Source organism: Zootoca vivipara, chromosome 8 (assembly GCF_965207765.1).
Source record: "Zootoca vivipara chromosome 8, rZooViv2.hap1.1, whole genome shotgun sequence".
In the NCBI taxonomy this organism is placed as follows: domain Eukaryota; kingdom Metazoa; phylum Chordata; class Lepidosauria; order Squamata; family Lacertidae; genus Zootoca; species Zootoca vivipara.
In genome coordinates this window covers 72161842-72189486 of record NC_142591.1, presented here as the reverse complement: position 1 = coordinate 72189486, position 27645 = coordinate 72161842, and the positions used below count along the sequence as shown (strand labels likewise).

At 48.3% G+C, this 27645-nt stretch overlaps 1 long non-coding RNA gene across 1 annotated transcript; it reads left to right on the top strand.

Moving 5' to 3' along the window:
* Positions 1-418: 418 nt before the first annotated feature.
* LOC148684895 (uncharacterized) lies at positions 419-24338 on the top strand. The gene is made up of 3 exons (XR_015951250.1): positions 419-580; positions 2136-2218; positions 23087-24338. It is a non-coding gene; the product is annotated as an uncharacterized LOC148684895 (long non-coding RNA).
* The last annotated feature ends 3307 nt before the right edge of the window (positions 24339-27645 follow it).

Sequence of the window (27645 nt, the reverse complement as noted above, 5' to 3'; positions counted from 1 at the left end):
TTCCAGATGTTGTGGACTACAACTCCACCATCTCTTCTTAAAATGGAGAACTTCCAAATGCAGAGCAAGACTTAAAACAAAATCCAAGTGGTGACATTGGCTGGATTGAGGCAACCTGTTAGCCATCAACATCACGTGTGACAATCTGGCAATGTGGAAGGATCTCGCTTCCCTTGGAGGGTGACTAATCTTAGCAGATGACAAGACCATCTCATGCTTAACCAGGCTATCCTGTGATCATGACTCCAACAGAAGGGCTGTTGACTGAATCTGGTCTCTGTCAAGCAACCAGGAAGGTGTTTTTTAATAAATAAATAAATAAATAAATCCTTGCTTTATTAGACTAACAAAAGGAGCTCCATCTAGAACTCTAGGGGTTGTAGAAGAATAAGGCCATAGTTTCTATCCATAAGGACTATGGTTACCTCCAGGATGCCTCTGAAAACCAGTTGTTGTCAAGTGAAGGTGGGGAGAGTGCTGTTATGTTCAGGTCCTGGTTGAAAGCTTCCCATAGATGTCTGGTTGGCATGGTGAGAACAAGATGCTGGACTGGATGGTCCCTTTGGTCTGATATAGAAGGGTATGTCTTATGTTCTTAACATTAGTTGCAGCTTTCCGAGATGCTTCCTAAGCACAAAACAAGCAGAAAGACAACAGCAGCAATTCTCTTGGAGCATCTCCAATCTGAGTCCCTGGGAAGGGGCTGTAAATAAATGTTAAGATGTCATGCTGCAGATTAATACAAACACAACATCAGTTTAGTAGTTGCTCATCTTTCCCTCCTGTATGCAGACACTTAATTTTTAAAATCAGAAGAGTGCTGATCAGAAGCCCGAGGCTTATATTTTCAGTTGTGAGGCATAAGAAATTTATATCTTCGCTTGGTTTGCAACGAGAATGCAAAACGACCAGAATGCTACAAATGCCTCACTCTGTATAAGTGTAATAAAAAAGAGTGATGGTGAACAAGCTGTTAACCCTTCCCCCCTAATTCCTTACTACTTAGGGGAAATGCTCTGTGCATGCTCAGAGTTAATCTACCTTTGTTCCTTCTGCTGTGTTTTGTACCACTGGCAGAGTTCTGGGACTAAACACTTAAGAACCTTGCCAACTTTCAAAGGAGATACTTTAAACTCCAAAGCCTGTTATTGCTTTTATGCACAGTGCATAATAACAGGTTGCTCTCCCCTCCACCTACAATTTTTCTAATGGGACACAAATCTGTGTTTCCCTTGCTGAACTATCTCTGATCCTGGCCATCTGATTAACTACAGCTCCTAAAACAAAATTAGATCCACACAGATATTGAGAAGCCTCGCTGAGCACACCACACACTCCTTCCAAAGGATTTCTATCAGTTCCTTTAGGGCTAATCAGTTGGGCTTTGTTCAGAAATATGGAGAGAGCTTGATCTACTTATGGGTGGAGCGTTTATATCAGATGAGTTCCCTGCAGGTTAATACAACAAAGCCAGAAATAAACTACGTGGTGAAATCTCCTTGGGTGTTCTTGGCAACAGCTCTGAGACAGTGAGATTGCATTTCAAGATTATTCACCTCCTGTTTTCAAGGACCACGATATTTGTCATTAATCATTGGCCCAGTCCATAGATCTCTAGAAAGCTGAGGGGCTCTAAGTCAAGAAGAAAGGCACATTTCCGTGGCCATTAGTTAGAAGGGTGCATGCTGACACACCCCTTTTGTGCTATGGATCAATCTAATTAATGTGTAGGGGAGCATTGGGGAGCCTGTGGACCTCTAGATTTTGTTGGAAAGTTCCGGGACCCCAACTCCAATCAGCCTCGGCACCATGTGACTTGTCTGCCTGCACAGCCTTCAGAGGGTTGCATTTGGAGGTAAAGGGCAAGAAGGTTGCTTGGAATGTAGAATGTTAAAGTAAGTGGAAGGGGGGAATTGAAGGGAGGGTAGAATGCTACTGGGTTTGGTGGTGGGAATACTGTTGACTAACAGTTGGAAGGAGGAGAGGGAACAGGGTGGAGGGTTGAAAGGATTAGATGGGTGGGAATGGGTTTCGGAGATTAGAAATTAATCACCCCATTCATCCCAGATTTCAGTTTATTGTTAATTTGTTCCCACTGCTGCTCAAATAAACACTCTGTCCATTGTTAACCTCAGGTAATTACCGGTGAATCCCAAGCAAGCCTAAAGCATTTCGTCACCTAAAGTGATACCCACACCTACGCAGAGCTATGAGCATGGTAAGACTGACAAAGTTGTAAGACCTTTCTTTCAATGGGATTGGCTCATTGCTGACACTGGGTGGGAGCGGTGACCCTTCTCCTACCTAGATTGTGTGTCATTGGGCTGGTAAACTTGCATGTCCGCCTGACTCTTTGGCAATCAGCCAGCAGCTGGTTCTAACCAGGCTTTCCTCCCCCACCTCCTGGCAATGATACATCCTTGTGAACGATGCTCGGTAAATAACTTCCATTAGTCTGGCAACATGTAATTGAGTTTGTGCTGGTTTTGAGTGAGGCCTCCTTGTGATAGCAGCAATGGCAGAGGAAGGGTGAGAGTGATGGCGATGATTTAGATTTGCATAAATCATTTAGTAAATGATTTAGATTTGCTCGGGTGGTGCTGTGGGTTAAACCACAGAGCCTAGGGCTTGCCGATCAGAAGGTTGGCGGTACGAATCCCCGCGACGGGGTGAGCTCCCGTTGCTCGATCCCAGCTCCTGCCAACCTAGCAGTTCGAAAGCACGTCAAAGTGCAAGTAGATAAATAGGTACCGCTATAGCGGGAAGGTAAACGGCATTTCCGTGCGCTGCTCTGGTTCGCCAGAAGCGGCTTTGTCATGCTGGCCACATGACCTGGAAGCTCAGGCAATAAAGTGAGATGAGCACCGCAACCCCAGAGTCGGTCATGACTGGACCTAATGGTCAGGGGTCCCTTTACCTTTTTCTTTAACTGCCCATCAGGAAGCATTTCCTGGGTGGCATGCAACAAAGTTTTAAAAACTCAATCAATAGTAATAATAATGGAAATAGCAATGCAGCAATCGAAGAGAGCTCGTTGCATAGCAGCATAACGCAGTCCACAGTCTAGGTTTTAAACACGGTTAAATAAAAAGTCTGCATGGGGGGGGGGACCTAGGAAGGTGCCATGAGAGGAGGCTCTGAGGAGGCTGTTGTTCCATAGCTGAAGTACCAGCAACAGAGAATCCATCTATTGGGTAGCCATGTGCCCCCCTTCACATGACAGGGGTGCCTCACATGATCAGGGCCTCTGGGATCTTAAGGAGTAATTTTTGTTGTTGCGTGTTCTAGAAGTAATGCTTTTCCATTGCAAGAGTGAGGAGTGTCTTCTTGGGGCCAGATTCAGTGAAAGAGTTGTACTAGCTGGAGTCAGCACAATGAGTCCTGTTGGCACAATGGAACTTCCTCCCCCTCTCTTCCCCCTGTCCACACACACACACACACACACTCAGCTCTGGTATGTTGTGGGGAAAGTCTGCACAAAAGTATGTAGTGAAAACAAGCTACACAAAGCACCACGTTGCAAAACTTTGCTTGCCAAATTGGGAGAAATGTGCACAGGTACAAATGAACACAAATATTTGGGCAGGTTCGTAAACTGGCATGGAACCCGAGGCTGGAAAAATAAGAAGCTGCATTTGATCATGAGGATGGCCCTGTTGGATCAGGCTGATTATTATTATTATTATTATTATTATTATTATTATTATTATTATTATTATTATTATTATATTTATACCCCACCCATCTGGCTAGGTTTCCCCGGCTATTCTGGGCGGCTTCCAACAAATACCAATATCACAGATTAAAAAATTCCCTAAACAGGGCTGCCTTTAGCTGTTTTCTAAATGTCAGGTAGTTGTTTATCTCCTTGACCTCCGATGGGAGGGCGTTCCACAGGGCGGGCGCCACTACCGAGAAGGCCCTCTGCCTGGTTTCCTGTAGCTTTGCTTCTCGCAGTGAGGGACCCGCCAGAAGGCCCTCGGCGCTGGATCTCAGTGTCCGGGCTGAACAATGGGGGTGGAGACGCTCCTTCAGGTATATAGGACCGAGGACGTTTAGGGCTTTAAGGGTCAGCACCAACACTTTGAATTGTGCTCAGAAACGTACCGGGAGCCAATGTAGGTCTTTCAAGACCGGAGTTATGTGGTCTTGGCGGCCGCTCCCAGTCACCAGTCTAGCTGCCACATTCTGGATTAAATGCAGTTTCCGGGTCACCTTCAAAGGTAGCCCCACGTAGAGCGCATTGCAGTAGTCCAAGCGGGAGATAACTAGAGCATGCACCACTCTGGTGAGACAGTCTGCGGGCAGGTAGGGTCTCAGCCTGCGTACCAGATGGAGCTGGTAGACAGCCGCCCTGGACACAGGTGATTCATCTGGTCTAGCATTCTCAAAGCAGCCAACCATACGGCTGTGGGAAACCTGCAAGCAAAGCCTGAGAGCAGCAGCACTCTGCCCCGCCCCTGGGATTGAGAGGCACACTGCCTCCAGAAGTCGAAACAGAACCTTGCTATGATGGGTCATAGTTATTATTAGCTTTGTCCTCCAAACTAAGAGAAACCAAATGAAAAAGAAAACCCTTCTAACCCTAGCCCCACCTACCAGAAGTACTGGAAACTATTGTTCAAACCAGCCAGGTGCTCATGTTTTGGACTACAACTCCCATGGACCCCACCCAGTATGTCCCTGATGGCTGGAGCTAAATGGGGGTTGCAGTCCAAAACATGAGGGGAGCACCTGGTTGGGGATGGCTGCTTTAAATGAACAACATAGTATTTGCTTCAAGTTCCAGCATAATCCAAAAGCTCTCCCTCAGGCAAATCTTCCACTAATTGTAATGCTGGGCTTTGCCTGAGTAAACTGGACATTAAAGAAGAGCCATTCAACACAACTTCCTCTCATCTTTCCTGAGTTTTCTCTTCTGTTACGGGGCATCCTTGTTTGTCTATCTGGCCCTGCTACTGTCGACTGGAACCTTGGCGAAGGCACAGAAACCAGATCCTTACAGCTTTCTACTGTACAGGATTTTGCAACAACCAGGTGGAACATACATCATTTGTTTACCGCATAATGACTTTCCTTTTAAATCATGATTCCAAAACATCCAAGTTAACATTCACTGAATTAGGGAGGCGGAAAAGAAAGGGAAAGAAAGTTAATGCAAACCCACCTTTCCATTGTAGGAGTAAGAGACTCAAAGTAGGCTTTTTATCTACTTTGTTGAAATGGATTCAACTTTCCGAGAACTAAAATTGGGTTTCCTGTCTTGACTGTTTTGGAATTACTTACTGTCATCTGTTTCAGACGTTAAAGGATATGATTTAATATCAGCAATAAGGCCTCTGTGCCTAGTTTGGCAGGTGTTAATTATTTAAACACGGCTCGTTTTAATTTGGTTCCAGTTGCTCTTTGCACCGATCTCTGCAACATATTTAAGTGTGCGTGTGCTTCTTGCTGAAGAAAATAAATAGGGGGGGGGGGCTTGGAAAGGGGGTGGGGGAAGGGAAGGCTTTTGTGTATGGTTCTCTTTATGGCTGTCTTTTGCCAGCTGGTAAAGACATTTTGTATTCTGGCCGGTCTTTGCCACGCTGTAGTATCTATGAAGGTTATTTTTATCTGTGATCTCTGCCATTGTTGCTTTTAACATGCCCCCCACCCCCATGTTACGCATTTATGCATTTTTAATGGGCATGTGTGCTCTGCTTCGATATATATTTTTAATTGCAGTGGCTTATTTCTTCCAGGCACGCCCCAGCTCCTTTTGCAGCACACAGAGATCCATATCAACATGTTGATGTGCTATGATCATCAACAGAGGCTTTCAGAATCCCCACTGTCAGAAACTAGATGGCTAGCAATCACAGAGATGGGGCCTTTTTCAGTAGTGGCACCCACCTCAAGAATTCCTTCCCCAGAGAGATACTTATCCCTGTCTATTACTGCTTCACTGTGAAGCAAATTCTCCCCATCACCACCACCTCAGATGAGGCAGGAGTAGCAGATGAACCAAAGCGAAGAGGCAGGCAGGTCAGTGTGGTGCCAAAGCACCAGCAGAGCCAATCTGGCACTCTTGCTGCTGCGTTTGCACTGCGCTGACCTCCCCATCACCTCCCTACTCCCCCTCCTAGTAAGCAAGAGAACTGTACCTGCTGGGAAGCTAGTATAGCAATTTGACCCCACTTGGTAAGCTGTTTCTGGACAGACCAAGTGCACACTACCACAAAGAGGGCAGGTTTCAAAAGATTCCAGCGGAAAAACGACTCTGCCCCTGTGGAATCGGCAACATGGAAACAGTGGCTCACATCCTTCTGTCATGTCCCCTCTATAAAGACTTGCGGCTCGATCTCATTGCACCACTACTCATAACTATCCCAGGCCGCTCAATTGAGGCCACATTGTTCTTTCTTCTATCAGATCAAAATGACCTGAGAACAACACAAGTTGCCAGATTCATCAAGGGTGCGATGAGACTAAGGGCTATCTTTTAAACGATAATCATAGTCATATGACTGATCCTTTTATCCATGTTGTTTTTATTTGTATATTGCGTGTATTCTGTTGCTATGGCTGTCAGCTATGCAAATAAAGCTTATTGATACCACAAAGAGTTTGAGTGCTTGTGTTGCATTTAGGCTAGGGATGTAAGAACGATAGAAGAAGACACTTGCAGGATCAGGCAAAAGACCCTTCTAGTCCAGGGCAGCCAACAAGGTGCCTAATGGGAAGTCCAAAGTCAGGACAGGAGGGCAATAGGACCCTCTTCCCTTAGCTGGTACCCCAAGGCAGGGGTTCCCAACAAAATTTTCTCGAGGACCCCTCATCGAGCCGCTATTGTGACAAGGACCCCCATTAATTCCTAATCCTAAAATTAAAAAGTGAGAGCCAAATTAAGAGTCTTTTTATATTTTATATTTATACGTTTTTTTTACAGTTACAACAAAGTACTTCATCAGTATACAGTTAGTTTTAATTTTCAGTTCTTAATGAGATGAACCACTTTTTAACCAACGGTCCATTTTTAACTACGCGAACTGTAGCTTCCGTGAAAAACAACACTTTGTTTACAAACACTACTGTTTTGCAAAGAGGCAGCGCGCTCCAGGGAGGAGGGAGGGGAATGCAGAAGACAGGGTACCTGCGCAGTAGCGCACAAATGAAGCCGACGCGCGCAAAGCATCTTGGGGAGGTGAGCGTTAGTAGAATGCGCACGCTGCCTCTTTGCAAAACAGTAGTGTTTGTAAAGCGCCACCTAACGGCATACAGCAGAACTACTGCCTCTATCTAATTCTAGTTTTGCGCTAGACTCTGCTCATGCAGGAAGTGGCCAAAACAAAAAATCTGTTATCATACAAAATATATTTAATATATTTTTTAGCATCTTGCGGACCCCTCTGGCATAGCTCGCGGACCCCTGGGGGTCCCCGGACCACCTGTTGGGAACCACTGCCCCAAGGCATACTCTCATATCAGCTGTTATGATCATTATGAGCTCTACTGTTGGAATCAATGGTAAGATTCAGCAGGCATCTACAACCTGTGACTCTCCAGATGTTGTTAAACAACAACCCACACCATCCCTGGTCAATAGCAAAACTGACTGGGGCAGATAGGTGTTGTAGTCCAAGGCACCAGGATGGGGGACCTGCAGTGCTCCCAATGTTGCTAGACTCTGGTTCCCATCAGCTCTAGGCAAAATGGTCAAGGATGATGGGAGTTGTAATCCAGCCATATTTATCTGCTGAAATACACACACACACACCAATTTTCTTAAGCATAGCATGGTAGATGCTTTCTTGTTAATGATTACACAGTGGGAAAGACCTGTAAAATGGGTCATGGTTTCTCAGGTATTCACTTTGTTTTGCATTGTGAAGTCAAAAGCTTTTGGAAGGGGGGGGAGGGAGGAGAGATGAAATTACTCTTTGATGTAAGTGCAGGGGTGCCTCAAACAACATCTGTCTGGTTTGTGCAATTTGTTTTAGAGCTCAGCCAAAACAGCTATTACAGCTTTTGATCTCAGATTTTTAGGATCCGTGGCCAAACTCTCTATCCCTTTGAAAACTTCAGGATTTTGTGGGTGGCGGAGGAGCATGAGTCTATCAGCAAAGCTAGTAGCTGTGAAGGCGATCAGACCAACAACAACAACAACAACAACAAGACAGATCAACCTGCCAGGGTACAAGGCACTATACACAAGTATAAACTATAATTCCTGGGGATCTTTGGGAAGGCAGCATTCTTGTGAGATAAAACAGAGTTTAGTAGAGTTTATGGAGATTGGTCTAAAACAGAGCAGAGCAATTGTTTGTGTGGCAATATGCCCTCCTTCCCCGGAATAAAGACTCGTGACACCGGTATAAGATTTAATTAATTGGGTGGTTAAGGCCACAACTTTATTAATCCAAGTAAAGCGGAATTGGCTTAGGCGTTGGAACCTAACGGACTATATCCGACTCCAACCCGTGTGTTGAAGTCTATGAGAAGTTAACCACCAGCAAGGAGCCCCGCGACGTAAATCTACTAGAGCTCCCTCTGTGGCCACCGAAGGGGCGTGCCTTACGGCCCAGGCAACTCCAGGCTCAGGACCAAGCCTCGCCCCCGGAATCCTTTAACGGAATTACTTCTCCAGATTAGGGCAGCTGATGACGTGTCTTGCCCCTCCTCCAACTAATTGTTATGTAAATTTCCAACGCCTAACCGCCTAACCTAAGTTGTGACGACATGCTACGAGGTAGGCGAAAAACCCATCATGGCTACTCCAGTATGGGAAAAATCCTACCCAGCCCCCTGGCCAGCCAGGGCAACCAACTGACGTCCATAGCAGCGTCCCCTTTCCTCTTTTTAAGGGGTGGGCGGGTGGGTGAATCGTTCGCTCCGGCGAACAAGGAAGCGAGAGGAAGCTTTTCCCGCCTGCGGAGGCCTTTAAACGAACTGACCCCGCCCCGTCCGACCTCATTGGTCGGCCGGGGGGGTGACGCAGGCGGGAACGTACCAACGCGTAGGGGATGAGCTCTCATCCCCTACGCGATGGTACAGTCGGGCAGCCCACAACCCCACCTCCGACGCAGGCGCGGAAGTGGCTTTGTGTGGCAATATGCCCTCCTTCCCCGGAATAAAGACTCGTGACACCGGTATAAGATTTAATTAATTGGGTGGTTAAGGCCACAACTTTATTAATCCAAGTAAAGCGGAATTGGCTTAGGCGTTGGAACCTAACGGACTATATCCGACTCCAACCCGTGTGTTGAAGTCTATGAGAAGTTAACCACCAGCAAGGAGCCCCGCGACGTAAATCTACTAGAGCTCCCCCTGTGGCCACCGAAGGGGCGTGCCTTACGGCCCAGGCAACTCCAGGCTCAGGACCAAGCCTCGCCCCCGGAATCCTTTAACGGAATTACTTCTCCAGATTAGGGCAGCTGATGACGTGTCTTGCCCCTCCTCCAACTAATTGTTATGTAAATTTCCAACGCCTAACCGCCACTCGAGCCCCTCCTGGCTCGCCGCCAATCCGCTTACGGTCATACCACCCTACACCGTATTAGAAATTAATTAATTAATTATTTGTAGCATTACCGTTATTACAGGGGCAGTGGTCCTAGTCTCTTATTTACCTAGTTATATTCTCTAACTTGTAACCAATCACGGATTTCCGCAATAATGTCCTCCAGCCATATATCATTCCCCATTGGCGACAGATGCACGCCATCATAGCGATAAAGGGCTGCTTCGCTCTGTTTCAAACTCGGGTGCGAGACAACACGGCCATTCAGGGATATCACCCTGCGAATCACGAAGGAATTTAGGCGCCGCCTGGTCCTGTTCATAGCAATAGGGCAGCGTCCATCGCGCCAAATGCGCCTCTCCAGCAAAGAGGACCAAAGCAGCGTCATCCCCGGGGCGGAATCCAATAGAATATTCAGGTCACGGAATATTTCCAATTTCAAGTCCACCGCATTCCGGTAAGCTAGATCATTCTCCCCTAGTTGCAGCACTAGCAGGTCGGGGTAGCCGAGCGAAGCAGCCCGGGATTCAATGACCGGCATCAACTCGTTCCATCTCATGCCTCTCTTTGCGATCCAGGACACTTCCACGGCTTCTGGGAGGCCCAGCCCATTCCCCAGGCCCACCTCCACCGCCCTATTGCGGGCCCAATGGACTATGCTGTGCCCAGCTATCCAAATGCGCACTATCTGGCCACCTGGAAAAACAAAAGATGACAACCGGGGATCAGCTGTGGCTACCCAGTCACTGCTACGTGCGAATGTACTTCCTGTATGCGCTTGATTTCCACCTCCCCAGGTCCTGAATTCTCTCGGACGACAGGCCCAGGTGCATGGCTGACGTAGCCGCGCCAATCCTGAAAGAGTGGGCCGAAAACTCGCTGGGGTCATACCCGCAATGGGCAATGGCCTTGCGTAGGACCCTAGTAAATTGATGACGGGTAAGCCTTGCCTTGTCCAGGTGAATAAGCAGGGGACCAGGGCCGGCCGGGCGCAGGTGAAGGAACCTCCTGGTATCTTTTACTGGACAAGGCCCATGAGCCCCTGTCGCTGGGAGGCGCATAACAGCGCCTCTTCCTTTCTGGTCAGTTTTAGACCGCCGGATGTGTATTAGAACCTGGGCGTCAGACAAAGACACATCACCTACTAAGATGCCCCGTGTAACGCCATCTACGTGGTCCTCACAGACCACCTCCCCTACTCTGAGCGCACCGAAGTAGGCTATCGAAAACGCTGCTGAAAATAAGCGCGCTTCGAATTTCGACCAGCAAAGGGTCCTCAGATGTTTGTGTATTTGAACCAAAATGTCAAACGTGATAGGCCGCCTAACATCACTGGCTGGAGGCTGGAGCCGACGCCAGCCCTCCATGGCTCTGCGGACGTGGAAGCTATCGCATGGGTCTATAAAATAAAGCGATTTTGAGAAAAACGTTATGGCCGAGGTGTGAATTTGAAGGGTCTTTGCGGCTCTACCCAGGTTCCTCAAATGCACTAAGTATCGCATGACCTCTTCCTGGGTAGGCGGTCCAGGGGTAGAACCAGTGATACCATTTTGCCTGAACTTATTGAAATCCGACCAAGCCCGCTTATAAGAGCCAAGGGTGGATGGGGCAACCGACGCAAATACTCCCTTCAAAATTTCGCGCTCCCAAGGTTCCATAGATGTTCCGGGAACAGCTCCGGCCACCTGCATGCCTCCGGTGCCAACGAGCGGAAGCGGTCCATCTGAAAGCGAGACAAAGCATCTGCGATGTTATTATTGAGCCCAGGTACAAATTTGGCTGAAAAAAGCATGTTGAATTTCAAACTCAGCAGGACAAAATGGCGTAAGAGAGATGACACTCTTGGAGATCTTGATGATTGGCGAGCTAGAACGCTGACCACCGCTTGATTGTCGGTTCTGAAGCAGACCCGTCGATTCCTGAATTCCTCTGACCACAAATGCACCGCTACGACTATAGGGAAGAACTCTAAGAATGTTAGGTCGCGCGTGATGTCAGTACCCTGCCAGCTGGCTGGCCAGCGCTGAGCGCACCATCTACCTTTAAAGTAGACTCCGAAACCCAAGGAACCCGCCGCGTCCGACTGAACCTGGAAGTCGGAGTGCAGGACCATGCTGTCCTGCCATAGGGATACCCCATTATAGTCTTTTAGGAAAGTCAACCAGGACTCTAGGTCAGCCTTTACGCCGCGGGGGAGTCGCTTCCTATGGAACGGTTTCGTAAGACCTGCCGTGAGTCTGGCTAATCGCAGGCAGAAGGGGCGGCCCGGTGATATTACCTTACACGCAAAATTCAGGTGACCCAGTAGAGATTGAATTTGCCTAAGAGTGAGTTTTTTACATGGGATGAGCTGTGTAATAGTCTCCCTGAGGCAATTGATTTTATCGGCAGGCAAACGCGAGGTTTGCTCTACGGTGTCCAATTCTATGCCTAAGTAAGTTAAACGGGAGACGGGACCCTCAGTTTTCTCTGTTGCTAGCGGCACCCCCAGCTCCTGCGCAAGAGCCGAGAATGCCTGCAAGAGGGCTGCACACTCCGAACTATTAGCCCTAGCCACGAAGAGAAAGTCGTCCAAATAATGTGAGACTCCAGAAAGTCCAGTTTTAAAACGAAGTGCCCAGTCCAGGAACGTGCTGAAGCCTCAAATGCAGAGCATGCAACGGAACAACCCATGGGCATTGCTTTGTCAATGAAATATGCCCCATTGAACCTAAAACCCAGCCATCTGAAGTCCTCTGGGTGGACAGGCAAGAGGCGAAATGCTGATGTCACACTTCGCCATCAAGGCGCCCTTACCAAATTGCCTTACAAGCTTCACCGCCTGGTCAAAGGAAGCATATTTCACTGTGCAAAGCTCCTGGGGTATGCCGTCGTTTACGGATCTACCTCTTGGATGTGAGAGATTGTGAATGAGCCTAAATTCGCCTGGCGCTTTTTTTGGGACTATACCTAATGGGGAAACATGCAGCTCAGGTATAGGTGGAAGCGCAAAAGGACCTGCCACCCGACCGGCTGCAATTTCTTTGTTAATTTTCTTACTCGCTATGTCGGGTCTTTCTCTAACGGATTTTTGATTGGGGGGGTTGTTTGATAGGGGTGGAATTTTTACTGGGATACGAAAACCGAAGGAGAACCCCTCCCAAAGGTAGTTAGCGGCTTTTCTATTAGGATAGAGATCCAATAACTTTTTTAGGGGGCAGAGCTTTATAGGGGAGAAAGCCAGAGAGAGGGATCTATTGGAACCTACTACCACTTGTCCCCGGGGGGGCGCTGGTGGCGTGTCTGGGGCCCTGGTGCCCGTTGGCCCGACCGCCCCGAAAGGACTGCTTCCCTTTAAAACATGACACTCCTGGGTGCTGACCCAAACATTTCTCGCACTCATGCGTATATTTACAGTTGGGCCGCTGACAGATGCCCTTATTATATTCCCAGCAGACCCTACGGCGCGGGTCCCTCCTGAGCTCTAGCCTCCCTGACCTAGGGGGATCCGTCTGCTTCCTCTCAACGTATGGAACGACGTGGTGACTCCAAAAATGCTGATGGCGCATATCCCAACGGGTCTTTGGATTCTGGGACGCGTTCCTACGAAAGGCCTCGTCGTAATTTAAGGCGGCCACCTCCCCTGCCATCTTATTTGCCAACCGAACGTCGGCTACATAGGCCCACAAGTGCATAGCCCTCTTAGGGTATGCAGCCGAGATAACCGCCGCCCAAATGTGGATACCTTCTAGCCAATTTTCGAAAGTACGATCGGCGCGGGGGGTTGTATACCTGCGCCTCCCGTAATCCCTCCTCTTTTCACCCTTCCCCAATGTTTGCGCCAGAGGTAGAAGGGTGAAAATGTCGACGAAATCACCGTTCAGGATCTTTTCCCTTTTTTTATTAGACAAATGTGACCCCAGGATAATGTCAGTGTCCAAATTGGTGGAATACTTAGAATCCGGCACCAAGGCGCCATCCCTCCATTCTAGTGTGCCTTTAAAACCCTTGCGATGGGCGCTCGATCTCCGCCTGTGTATCCACAGCGGAAGACCAATCTGGTCTTCCGCAATCCCCCAGTAATATTCCATCGGGATGTCCCCATCCGAGTCGGAGGACGTACCTGAAGAGTCCGAGTCGTCCCTGTTCCTCTTGCGCTTGTTGGACTTCTTCTTGGCCTTTCCTCCTTGACGCTCCTCCTCGATCACAGGCTCCTCCTCGGTACCCCCTCCAGGTCTGGAGGTACCTTCATCCCCAGATGTATCAGAATCCCTGGTCCCCTGTTGCACCAAGGCTTGCCCAGCTTGGGCCGCCCGGGGACCTGTGGCTGACTGACTGGGAGAACCTGTGGAATGAGACCCCATCCCCTGCCCCTGGGAGTTGGGGGCATTAGCACGTGCCTTCTGCCCCCGCGTCCGCGGGGCTTGACTCACGCTGTTATCCCGTTCGGAGCTAGCGCTGGAAAATAGAGAAGCAGAGGTACAAGGCAAATCGCTATATGTCAAACCCGTGTCAAGGATGAAGTCCTGTGACTCAGCCATCCCCTCCTGTGACTCACAAGGGTCCTCCGGTATGGCAGCAGCCGCTGGAACCAGCGATTTTGCAATGGCCGCAAGCTGCTTGCAAACATCCAGTTGGGTTTTTTGAAGCGTGGAGACCACACGCACCAAGGCCTCAGTCTTATCCTGGGCTGCCGGGCCCTTCGCAGAGGCCTTTCCTTGCTGGCGTTTTGGAGCCATTACTGTAAGTTGCTAGGGTAGTGTATACTCACAAGATTCACCCAGCAGCTTTTTTATCACTAGCTATATGTATTACCTATGTGCTTATGTGTTCGTGAACCTGTGCGCGTGTATGTGTATGCGTGTGTGTGAGCGTGTGCGTGTATATATATGTATATACGTGTGTATGTGTAAGCGTGTGTGTGTATATATGTATATACGTGTGTATGTGTAAGCGTGTGTGTGAGCGCGTGCGTATATATATGTATATACGTGTGTGCGTGTGTGTGCGTGTGTATATGTGTAAGCACCTATATCAAATTTACTATGTGCTAATACTGTGCCTGGGGGACCAAATAGTACTACAGAACAATTCAAAGTCAAACCCACTAGTTAACCCACTAATTAAATGCACTGTAATTATCATGCAACCATCACCAACCCTGGGAATGCAGCCGCCGGGGCAGCACAGATGAATCCCAATAATTGCCGAAAACAGGGTATATTAATTCACCCTTGGAAATCACGAAGCAGGCTAAAATGCACTTCAAGCAAGGCAATGTAGCTTTTAAACAGAGCAATTAACTCACTAATAAACGAGGAAGGTGTAACAGTATAAACTGATTAAACCCCAGACCCTTACACAATCTCTAAAGAAAGGCAGCAAATGAATTTAAAGTAACCACTCAGCAAAGCAACCCCCCCCTGTAAGGGAGATGCCGGTTTATTTGAAGGACTACAAGAGCGGCAGCACCAAAACGACACCCAGAGAGCTAACGGATGATCCCTGCCCAAGTTCCCCACAATTCCCTCTCAATGGCCACAACAGTAAGCTAAAAAGGATGATGCCCGCACCAGTTCCACCAAAATCCCCTCTAATTGCAACGATTCAGCGACAGTAGTTTAAAAAGGGGAGAAGCCACTCACAAAATGGCGGCCGGGGTTTGCTGTTCTAACAAACTGACCCTCACAAAATGGCGCCGGCCACGTGGGTCTGAAAATCCCTAATCAAAGATGGCGACGATGCCCTCAGTGCCCTCACCGCTAGTAACGCACACACAGCGATACCGTTTTAAAAAGGGGCAAAGCCACTCCCAAAATGGCGGCCGGGGTTTGCTGCATCTAACAAACTGACCCTCACAAAATGGCGCCGGCCACGTGGGTCTTAAACTCCCTAATCAAAGATGGCGACGATGCCCTCAGTGCCCTCACCGCTATTAACCCACACACAGCGATACCAAACAATCGAAGCCGCCGAAGCAGCCAGCTCACCGGGCAGACCCAAGGGTCAGAAGACTCCTGCAGGACAGCTGACGAGGGGAGGCAACCGCCTCGACCCTAGCAGGCGCGCGGCACAAACGGCTGGGCCTGGCGCGCAGAGGAACAGCTGACTGGCGGTAAGCTGCGGAGTGAGCGCGGCGAACCCTGCAAGGAACTGTGGCGGCCCCCTGGTGCGGAAACGGCGTCCGAGACGGCGACCCTCCAACGGCGAGGCGATCCTCCCTGACTTCACAAACAGCTGCCTGGCGCTACCGGCTGTACGGTGAGGCGATCCTCCCCTGGCTTCCCGGCGCGACCGAGGAAACAGCTGACTGGCGCTACCGGGCTGACGGGTCCCTGGCTCCGCACACCAGCCCAACGAAGCCCCTGGAGGACGATCACTAGCCGGCCCAAACGAAGCAGGAATGCAACAAAAGGTAAAAAGGATTAACGCTATAAAAAGGATTAACGCTAAAGGCAAAGGATGAATCGTTCGCTCCGGCGAACAAGGAAGCGAGAGGAAGCTTTTCCCGCCTGCGGAGGCCTTTAAACGAACTGACCCCGCCCCGTCCGACCTCATTGGTCGGCCGGGGGGGTGACGCAGGCGGGAACGTACCAACGCGTAGGGGATGAGCTCTCATCCCCTACGCGATGGTACAGTCGGGCAGCCCACAACCCCACCTCCGACGCAGGCGCGGAAGTGGCTTTCCAATGGGCACTTGGTTGGCCACTATGAGAACAGAATGCTGGACAAGATGGGCCAGTGGCCTGATCCAGCAGGCTCTTCCTATGTTCTTAGGTTCACTTGTTTTCCATGAATTTGCCTGAACCTCTTTTAAAGCCATCCAAGTTGGTGGTCATCACTGCATCTTGTGCTCTGAGAAGAAGAACTTTCTTTTGTCTCTTCTGAATCTTCCAACATTCAGTTTCATTTGATGTCTCTTCTTTATTTGTGGTGGATGGACACACTGGAATAGCTAGGTTACAATAAGCAGAGAAGCGAGGAGACCTGAGGTGAGGGATGGTCTTTTCATGAGGCCTGCCTCCCTTTTTTTCCTGGCAAAAAACTCCAGCCACTGAAACACGCCTGCAATATTTTCACTTGCAGCTGACTGCATGAATGTTGTCATTTAAATCTGGGGACTTTTCATACCTGTTCTTAAAATGGAAAGTGTGAATTGACTCTCGGCTGCTCAAGGTGTATACTCAATGACAAAATGCAGGCATAATGTCAATTCTTTTGAAAATGCATTACTCATTTGTTACTTTTGCTTTCTTACTGCACAGAAATCAAGACTGTCACAAGCCATATTGGAGGTGGTCTGAACTAGGGTGATACCAAATTGTGGCAATCGCACAACAGCCATCCTGCTAGTGAGAGTCTAAGCCAGGGCCATCCTTCCCATTAGGCTGACTGGCACAGTGCGCCAGGGTGCCCGCCCAGCAGGTGGCACATCAAGGAGGCACGCGGAGCCGCCCGCGCCTCCGCCTCGCCCGCTTCGCTCCTTTCCCGGCAGCGGTGGGTGAAGCGAGGCGGCAGCAGCAGCAGCGGCAGAGCTGCCTCTGTCAAGGGGCAGCAGGGAAGAGGAGCAGGGCTGCCTGTATTTAACAAAAGAGAAGGGCAGCGCCCCCCAAAGCCGAGACATACAGTCTGCGGACAACAAATCTGACGTGAGTGCGCCCACCCACCAACCGCTTTGAAAGCTCTTTGCTTGCTCTGCCCCATGGGCTGATCCTCGTCTGCTTTTCCACAGAGACCTAGACCTGGACCTGGGCTACCTTCCGCCCACACTCCTTCAAGTCACAGTGAGCACAGTGAGCGTGCATGCAAATGAGGTGCCGCGGAGCATTGTGGGGCTCACTGTGCTCACTGTGACTTGAAGGAGTGTGGACAGGCGCTGGCCCACAATGCTCTGTCAGCAAACCTTCTGTCGGGGCGGCAGCTAGGACTCCCTAGACTGCAGCACTGCTCCGTCGCTTCAGCCAAGCAGGCGGAGGCGGAGCACAGCTGGCAGTATGCCTGCCTGTCGCGCCGTGCCCTCCGGCTGCTCGCTGCGCCTGGCCCTGCCCGGCGGAGCGCGAGGAGTGCCGGAGGGATCATCATGCCATGGCGCCCAATACACTTAAGACGGCCCTGGTCTAAGCATAGCACAACAGCGCAATCCAGTGTGTGTCTCCTGCTTGCAGAAGTTGGGTTTGAAGTAGCACTGGTGAGGGGTGTGGCCTGAGGAGCAGGGTAAAATCCTTACAGAGAGGCTCAGAGAACCATATTTGGCCCCTAGGCCCATGGTTCCCCATCTCTGAGCTTTTAAAAAGCTGATTCTGCACGTTTCCAACCAAAGCCAGCTGTGGACAGCACTGACTGGCTAGTGCCCATGTAGTCTTCACCACTCAAATGTAGAACAGCTTTGCAGCTTTACCTTCCTATTTTTATTAGTAAGGTGAAAGAAGATTAAAAAGTTCTGTTTGTACCGAAGATTTCCAAAACACTCTAGCTCCTTTATGGCTATTTTGATCCTACATTTACTGAGAAAATTCTGCTACATGCACATTATCTGTTCCCACCCCCCAGATTCACAGATTGAGGTGCCTGCCTTACTGTAGTAATTTATCTGCTACAGCATTAGACAAATTCCTCCTTTCCTTTTACCTTTGTTTTGCTTTCACCACATCTCACAGGAGACCAGAAGAGCCTTAGCGCCGAATAATGAGGCCCCTGTATTGTGCAAGGAGGAATAATGAGTATCTGACAGATACCCTACCAGGCACATTGCAGTTCCTGTTGCAGACTTAATGTAAGGGAAGGAGGGGAGAAATGCCTAATTCCCACAGCAGAACAAGGAGTTGACAACTGGAGGTATTACACAAGGCAAGTCATTTTGTCCCGGCAATAAATGGAAAAGGTGGGTGTTTGTTTAGATTTAGGCAACCCCATAATGATTTTAACACTCGGCTGAGCTGCTTGCCAAGACAAGCACTTGGAGGCCAAAGTCTGTAATGAACTCTCATCTTCTCAATTATAGATTCAGGCCCGCACAAAATGATATCCAATATTCCGTCTCTCCTCTAGAGCTGATGCTAAGGACGTGCAAACAATATAGCTAGGGACGGCGCCGTCTTTCACAAGGCAACCTCTTGCCGAAGGAAAGGGAATACTTGTGAGCTGGAAAGGAATAAACGTGGCGTGTATAAGAACAGGCTGAGGATTGCAAGGGTCAGGGAGAGAAGGTTGGAATGATTGATGTACAGAAGATCCGTAAGGAATGGTCATAGGTCAGTGGAAGAGCAGCTGTCTTGCATATAGAAGGTCCAGGTTCAACCCCCAGCATCTCCAAGTAGGACTGGGAATGCCCCCTGCCTGAAATCCTGGAAGCTGCTGCCAGCCAGTGCAGTCAATACAGGGTTAGAAGGACCAATGGTCTGAGTTGTTATAAGGTGGAGATGGATGAATCTGCCAGTTTCTGTTCTCTGGTTTTCTTATTTTTAAATCTTAAATTCTGCAAAAAATTGGGATTTTTTTTTTTAAAAAAATCCTCTTGAAAACTCATTGTTTTACTGAACGCTTCTTCCAATAAGCACATTTTTGCATGCAGTTTTCAGTAACATGCACATTTTTTGCAGCAGTTTTCACTGATAAAAAGCATTTTGTATGTTATTTTCATGAATATATGCTTTTTACTTTTTTGCAGTTCCCCCCTAATGTATGTATTATGATATGTGTTCATTGGTGGTTCTCTAGCAGGTCGGACACCCTGGCGCTGAGGCGCGGAGATCGCTCCGGCGCCCCCGCCCTCACACCGCGGAGCAATGGCTTCCGCGCGGCTTCGTCATGCAGCGCCCCCCTGCCGGCCCGGCGCCCTAGCGCACCGCCCTAGAGCACCGCGCCACTGGGACTGCACCTAGAGCCGGGCCTGGCTACGTTGCAAAATTTGGAGAAGCAAGGATTTCGCAGGATGGATGCATTTTGATTTGTGCACCAATTCAGTGTGAATTAGGTAGCTTCTCATTAAGATGCAAACAGCATCAAATCTCTGCCCCATTCCTAGTATGAGGTAGCTTCTAAGGCAGGATTCACTATCTAAGGCAGGATTTGCTATCTAAGGCAGGATTCACAGACATTAAGGTGAGGGAAACGTCTCACATAACTTCTGCTAAAGCCAGTTATATGTACAGTAGACTGGGACTTAGTATGTATGTGAATGGAAAGATGCGATGCTGAAAGAGGCAAATTGGTGCACCAAACTTATTTAGTCCCTGCTGGATTTTTTAAGACTTCCTGCTATACACTATAAAAGTTACTTTCCTTTCACACTATTGGTGGGGTCTAAAAAGCCTCAGGCATGATCTATCCATGCCCCTGTTCCAGGGCCGGCCCTAAGGCAAGGCTGGGTGGCGCAATGCGCCAGGCTGCCAGGGGGCGGCACGCTGTGCCCGCCAAACAGCCCATCCGCCCTCCCGCTCGCCCTGCTCCTTGCCTCCCTCCCTCCCACCGTGGGTTCGAGTCTTGGCCTCAGCCTGGCAGGTTGGGTCAGGGGCATGAGGAGGATAAGAGGCCGGGCGCTGCGCGGCACCCCCCCTCAGCAGAGGCCTCCGTGCAGGAGGAGGCGGCGCCGGCGCCCCGGAGGACAACCAGGCAGCCCGGCCCACCTGCTGCGGCGCCCCTGAGCCCGGCCCACCCTCAGCGCCTGGCTCGCCCATGCCATGTCCCTCCTCTGTGTCTGCGGTGAGTTGGGGGGGGCGACGGCGGAGGGACCTTTGCGCCACGGCGCTTGATGTGGTTAAGACGGTCCTGCCCTGTTCACGGAAGCCACTCATGCCCCCTTCCCAAAAGCTCCAAAGAGCTGGGTGACTGGCGTGGTCTCTAATGTAAAACAACAACAACAACAACAACAACAACAACAACAACAACAACAACAACAACAACACTCTGGGTGGCTGCATGAGTAGCTGCAGTTGAGAGGGGAGACTTGGAGAGTCTTAGCAAGTGTGCTGAACAATTTTGATGCCAGTCTCTTTCGTTCTCTCTCTCCCCCGCCCACCTCTCTCTATCTATCCTTTGCCTATGAAATATATACGGTAGGCAAGGAAGAAGATTGCCTATTAAAGCAGGGTAATTATCCGAGTGGAAAATTTATGTTTCTTTTGTACTTTTAAGTGAGATTTTTGGAGCATGATCAGGCTTGGGTTATTATGAAGGGAAGAGCAATTCTGATATATAGCGTTGGGCTAAAGAGATGGCTTCGATTGCAACAGTTGCATGCCTGCCAAGAGCAAAAATATGGGCTTCTGCTGATGAGCGAGGAGCTGTTATAAACTGAAATAAGGCCATCCATTTATTAATTTTCCATAATTTGCCCATATTTTTTGTATGTGGGTGTGGGTGCGATAATTTATCATCCTGTACTGAGCATAGGATTCCAGGGGTCTTAAAATCAACTCTTTCAGCCAAAGTTATATAAAGATTGCGTGTGGGGTTTTTTGTTTTGTTTTTTGTTTAATGACAAATTTGCTGTTCAGTTTTCTGCAAGAGGAGTTAGACATTATCAGGAAGCGTGTAATTATGGGATCTCAGGACGACAAGCTCAGAAGCCTCTGCCGTGACGCAGGGACAGAGAACTTGTAGACAGTGCCGGATTTATGTATAAGCTAAACAAGCTATAGCTTAGGGCCCCACTCTCTGCCCCCCCAAAAAATTTTTTAAAGAAAAAAACACCTGGATATACATTTCCAAAACATAAGATAAAAAGCAAATAAAATAAAACCCACATACAGCAACATTGTTTTGTGTTGTGTAGGTTCCAATAATGTAAGTACAGTCATACCTCGGTTTAAGTATGCCTCCGTTTGAGTATTTTCAGTTTAAGTACTCTGCGGACCTGTCTGGAACGGATTAATCCACTTTCCATTACTTTCAATGGGAAACTTCACTTCAGGTTAAGTACGCTTCAGGTTACGTACAGACTTCCGGAACCAATTACACTCATACCTCGGGTTAAGCACGCTTCAGGTTGAGTACTCTGCGGACCCGTCTGGAACAGATTAATCCACTTTCCATTACTTTCAATGAGAAAGTTCGCTTTAGGTTAAGTACGCTTCAGTTTAAGTACTCCGCGGACCGTCTGGAATGGATTAATCCACTTTCCATGACTTTCAATGGGAAAGTTCGCTTCAGGTTAAGTACAGACTTCCGGAACCAATTGTGTTTGCAAACCGAGGTACTACTGTAATGGGCCCCGCCTGCTAGCCTGCTCTCTAAAATATCACTGGCTTGCTCATTTCTATATACAGGGTGCCTAACATTCTGCATGGACTGGTTGCAGGGCAACATGCAGCATGCAGATGCAGACGGTATCCTGTTACCTAATACTGTATTAAAGAGTGCATGTGATGATCGGGCAGCATAGACTAAGGGTATGAGTCTTATGCCCACTGATTGATTTCATGTAATACATAATTTATGTATTTTGATCCCATTATAAAATTACTTTAGAAAAACGTGGCTTGCCTCTTCAGCTGCAGGAACAGCTGCAACAGCTCTGGCTGAATGAATAGTCCGACTAAGCTTTGGATTGCGACCCCCAAACCACACATTTCCCTTTGTTTACAACAAGCCCCCAGCGACGAACTAAATGTCGCTACAGATGGGTTTTGTATTTTTAATGTTTTATCTCATTTTTAACTCTTCTTAGGCAATATAATAATAATAATAATAATAATAATAATAATAATAATAATAATCCTTTATTGTCACTATACCACCTGTGTGCAGTGAAATTAAACGAGTCCCCCTCCCCCCACATACACTTAGTCTTGTTCGCACTCTATGTGCTTGTCGGAAGTCAATTGCTTGTCGGAAGTCAAGGTAGGAGATTAAAGAGGTGCTGGCCAGGGTGTGATTCATCACTGAGAATTTTCCTCGCTCTCCTGAGGCAGCGGTCTCCTGCGATGTCATCTAGCGAACTCAGGGGAGAGCCCATGAGATCATGTGCTGTATTCACCACCCTCTGTAGGGACTTCCTGTCCATGGCTGTCAAACCAGCATGTTGTTGTTGTTTAGTCGTTTAGTCGTGTCCGACTCTTCGTGACCCCATGGACCATAGCACGCCAGGCACTCCTGTCTTGCACTGCCTCCCGCAGTTTGGTCAAACTCATGTTGGTAGCTTCGAGAACACTGTCCAACCATCTCGTCCTCTGACGTCCCCTTCTCCTAGTGCCCTCAATCTTTCCCAACATCAGGGTCTTTTCCAAGGATTCTTCTCTTCTCATGAGGTGGCCAAAGTATTGGAGCCTCAGCTTCACGATCTGTCCTTCCAGGGAGCAACCAGCATACCACACTGTAATACAGTATGAAAGTAAGGTGACAGACACAATTTATAGAGAAATATATAAATTGTGGAGGGGAGGGGGAGTAAAAAGAAGTTTCCTCCGATCCATTACTTTTGAGAAAACATGGAAGGGGGCGGCATCTCAGTTGGATCACAAAACTGTACTTGAAGTGGAACCAGCTTTTGCCACCGTTGAATCGCTCCTGTGGGGATATTTGACAATCTACTCATTTTCTCACTTTTCATTTTTATAAAAACCACCTACTATTTCCCTGACCAGTCCTAATAGGAGTCTTATATTCTAGGCCATCTAGAGAACGCACGGGGAGCATTCTGGAAGTAGCCGTCAGAATGTTCCAGAACGGAGATGCTGGATTAGAAACCCGGGACTGCTTGCATGCAACTGTTCTGCCACTGAGGCACACAGCCCTACCCATTAGCCTCAGAGCCCAGTCTAACAGCCATGACCTTACTCCAGGCATTCGGGAGAGCTGGTCAGCTTCAAAAGCCACCAACAGAAATTGCTGCAGGAGTGAGCAACACTAAGACTTCTGGGAGAACTATTCTGCACAAGGCAAGACCGTTTGTCTGTTGTAATCACATCCCGAAAGAATTGCAGCTGTTTATGAAAGCAGCAAGGTGTGAGGGCTGGACGGAGGGATCTAGGGACTCTGTTTTCGTTTTCACTTCATCAGGATGAAATGGAGGCTGTGGTCACCTCAGGCCTCCAGAGAGGACCAAGCTGTTTGAGCACACCTGGTTGAGCATAGATCTCTTTCAGGAAGGGGGGGGCAGCAGAGTTTACACCTGCAGCTGACTCTCTTCTTGCCAATAGCTATTATTTATTTTCTCTTTTATCCCTCCCTCCACCCCCAAGGTTTACTCTTGAATCTACAGTAAACTAATGGCTGTGAATACTTCAGGGATTGTAAACACTATTGAATTTTGCTTTGTCAGGCCTCTGCATTTTATTCTCTGTGTGTGTTTATGCACAGGGTTGTAGCCAACTAACTTTTGCTCACAGTAGACCCATTGAAATTAATGGCTGGCTGCGTAACTGGCATGGTGTCCAATGAGCGTGAGTAGCTGCAGATGACAGGAGAGACCAGGGACGTCCCAGCAAATGTGCTGAATTATTTCTGTTGGTTGGAGAACCGCATTGCAAAATTTGAACGAGTGCAAATTTTGAAGGGCAGCTAGGTTTCGGTTCTCATATTATTTCAGAAAGTGCAAATTTGATACATTTGGCTTTACACGCAAACTGAAATGAATTTCCCCTCCATTCCTGGCTCCTCAGTCATATAGCCCACTAAGCTGCCAGTCAACACTTAGCACCTGGACAGCAAATTGAGCTGGGACATCATCCTGAAGGAAGGAGTTAGGATACCTGCAGGGCTGGCAGTCCTGGGCAGTTGCCCTGGGCCCCCTTTTGCTGTGCTGCCCCATATCTTACTATTTCAGGTGTGGGAGAAGTTTGAAGGAAATGGCTGCACAGCTCGAATTAGGGCCCCTGCTAGACCTAATTTGGCCCATAGGGTTGCCAGACTCAATAGTGGACAGGACTTCTGTGCCATTAATTGCCCTGCTCTCTTTTGAGCCTGGAAACCTTAAAGAGAAACCAGCAGACCCTTTGTTTAATTTCCAAGCAAAGGGTCAGCTGGTTTCTCTTTAAGGTTTCCAGACTCAAAAGAGAGCAGGGCAATTAAAGGCACAGAAATCCTGTCCTCTATTGAGTCTGGCAACCCTATTGGCCCATGGGCTGAAGATGGGAAGCTGGAACAACAAAATGAACTGATTATTTTTCTTGGATTAAGAAAATGGATCTGCAATTGTAAGAGGAGACAGTGTAGTGGCTAGAGTGTTGGACTAGGTCCTACCTGGAGGACCTTGGCTCAAATCCCCATTCAGCCATGAAGCTCACTGGGTGCCCTTGGGCCAGTCACTGCCTCTAAGCCCAACCTACCTCACAGGGTTGTTGTATGATAAAATGGGTGGATGATGAGAACCATGAGCTTCTTGGAAGGAAGGTGGAATGCAAATACAATAAAAAATAAGCAGTATAAGTTCTACTAGTGAGCCTAAAGCATGCCTCCAGTTTTAATCCAGAGGGACAGGGGAAATGTGCTCCAGGAAGCAAAACTTTTTGAAACACTGAGATATATATTAAAGGGGAAAAAATGAAATATGTGCACCAGACAGAGAGACAGAAAGAAAGACAGAGAGAGTGTAAAACATGAATTGTGAATTGCAGAAAACCGGCATTCATCTTCTGAGCTTGAAAACTAATTTGGGCAAAGTGGTTTCTTTTCCTTTGGCCTCCATGAACATTGTTTAAAATATAGTTTTATGACTTCTGTGATCAGATTACTGTATATTATCTTGCACTGCAAAATGAGATCTGCCTGGGCAGTCAGTGAGATGTCATTCATTACTGTTTCACCTCAGGGACTTGGATATTCAATCTGAAAAAATAAACTTTCTACGTATATCCTACCTATACGACAAGGCTTGCCGTTCCAACTTCCTTTCTGATATACAGCTTCTGTCTCCTGCTTGCAGCTATATGAAACCCTACCAGATTCATTTTAGCTAAAACTTCCTTCAAAATAAAGAAACCCCCACAAAGTATATTTTCTCCTAGAATTTTGCACTTTTAAAAAGAAGGAGCCATCACACAATATTTTTTAATTCATTACCTTGAAACTGTGGCATGCTTACAACTTCAGCATAGATGGGCATAGGGCTGCCCCTCAATTTTTAGGTCAATTAATTGTATTTTGTTCAAGGGCTCCCCCAGATGTCCTATCTCTTGTACACCCATGAAGATTTGTGTGCATGGGGTGGTTCTAGGAGACCCTACTTTCAGTACTGTCTGTACCAACAAAGGATAGGGGGCTTTTGTTTCCAATCAAAGCACGCCCCATAACTTCCTGATGTAACTTTTTCAGTTTATTTCTCTCCCACTTTTTGTTGCCCACACCATCTATTTAAAGCACTGTGATACCACTTTTAACAGTCATGGTTTCCCCAAAAGTATTCTGACAGCAGTAGTTTGTTAAGAGTTTTTAAGAGATCGCCTTGTAGAGCTACAATTCTCAGAGTGGTTTAACAAGTCAATCCCTCTTCACTGGGAACTCTGAGAAGTGTAGCTCTGTGAGGGGACAAGGGGGTTTCTTAACAACTCCCAGGATTCTAAAATACACAGGGAGACTCCATGGGTGCAGGAGGACCAGGGGTGGAATTTGGAAATCTTTCACAATATGGTGCCCTGTGTGAAGCCAATCTTCGGCACCCCCAAGTGGATCTTCTCTATTATGGATCTTCTGTCAGGGGCTGGGCAGAAGAGGAGGAATGGTGGGGACTGCCTCCCCATCCTGACCTCTACAGGGAGGAGGAAGAGGAAGACAGTACAGATTTACAATAGTGGTTTGAGGGAGGTCACAGCTCAGAGGCAAATGAGGGTAAAAGTTGGGAAAATATGGGAGAGGAGGAGGAGGCAGAGCCAGAGCCAGAGCAGCAGCAGGCTAACATGTTGTCATTAGAAAGCATTCCAGACCCTCCATCTCCCAGAACTCGGCGAGCTTTAAAAGTAGGAGAGTAAAGAGCTCGAAGACAGAGGGCACTTAGCAGCACCCGTAGAGGAGGTGATGATTATGACAAATGAGGAAATGGGAGATACAGTGGGTGGAGATTCACTCAGGACAGCACCATTATCCAAGAAGCTTTGTTCTATAGCCTCTCTCTGTAAAGTTTGAAATACAAAAGGACTGTAAGAAACTTGTCTTTATACTTTCCGGGGCAACTAGCCGGGAGCTGCTGACAACATCCCGGCATCTTTTCAAATTTGCTCTCCCTTGGCTCAGTGCCCTGTGGGTGGGTGGGTGGGGGGGAACAGCCTGCAGCACCCCAAGTCCACCACTGAGGAGGACCTTGCTTAATATGTTCATCCTTCAACTGCTGGAATGCTGTTGGAATGGCAACCTTACCTTCCAAGTCCCGGACTGCAGAATCCGGGACCGGCAGCCGTGTGACACCGGAAGTTACATCGACGTAACTTCCAGTGTCGCTTTGCCCTTCTATGGGCACCAAAAATGGCCGCTGCCGGCTTCGAAAGTCGCTTGTACGCATGTCAGGAAGTGCGTCGATGCAACTTCCGGTGTCGCTCCGCCCATCTATGGGCACCAAAAATGGCCGCCGCCGACACCGGAAGTCGCGTCTATGCACTTCCGGACATGTGTAGATGCGACTTTTGAAGCTGGCGGTGGCCATTTTTGGTGCCCATAGAAGGGCAAATCGGAAAGGAAAAAAATGGCCGCTGGCAGGAGAAAATAACGGAGAAACACGGGAGACGAAGTGATACGGGGGACCACCGGGAAAAGGTAAGTAAAATCGGGGTTTTCCCGGAGAAAACGGGGTACTTGGCAGCTATGATGGCAACTGAGTGGAGCTATTATGCTCATCCTTACACCATAGCTGCCAAGTTATCCCTTATTTTAAGGGATTTTCCCTTATGCTGAATAGGCTTCCTCGCGAGAAAAGGGAAAACTTGGCAGCTATGCCTTACACTCACCCACAAACCCATGCATGCTCCTTTCATTCTGGTTACAAAGGCTCGAAGAGAGGGAAATATTGGGTTGTATCCAGCAATATCATCCTGCTTGCTCAAGGATGTCTGCCTGTGAGAGAGGCCTTCCTGTTACTCTCCTTTAACTGTGCAACTCTGTACCCCAATAAAATCTGTTATGGCCCCCCCAATCCCCCCCAGTGCAGAACTGGGTGGCATGGAGGCCGTGTGGAGAGAGGACAGGAAGCTCCATTCTGCAGGTGGACCTTGGCACCTCAGATTTCAGTGGTGCCCCAAATC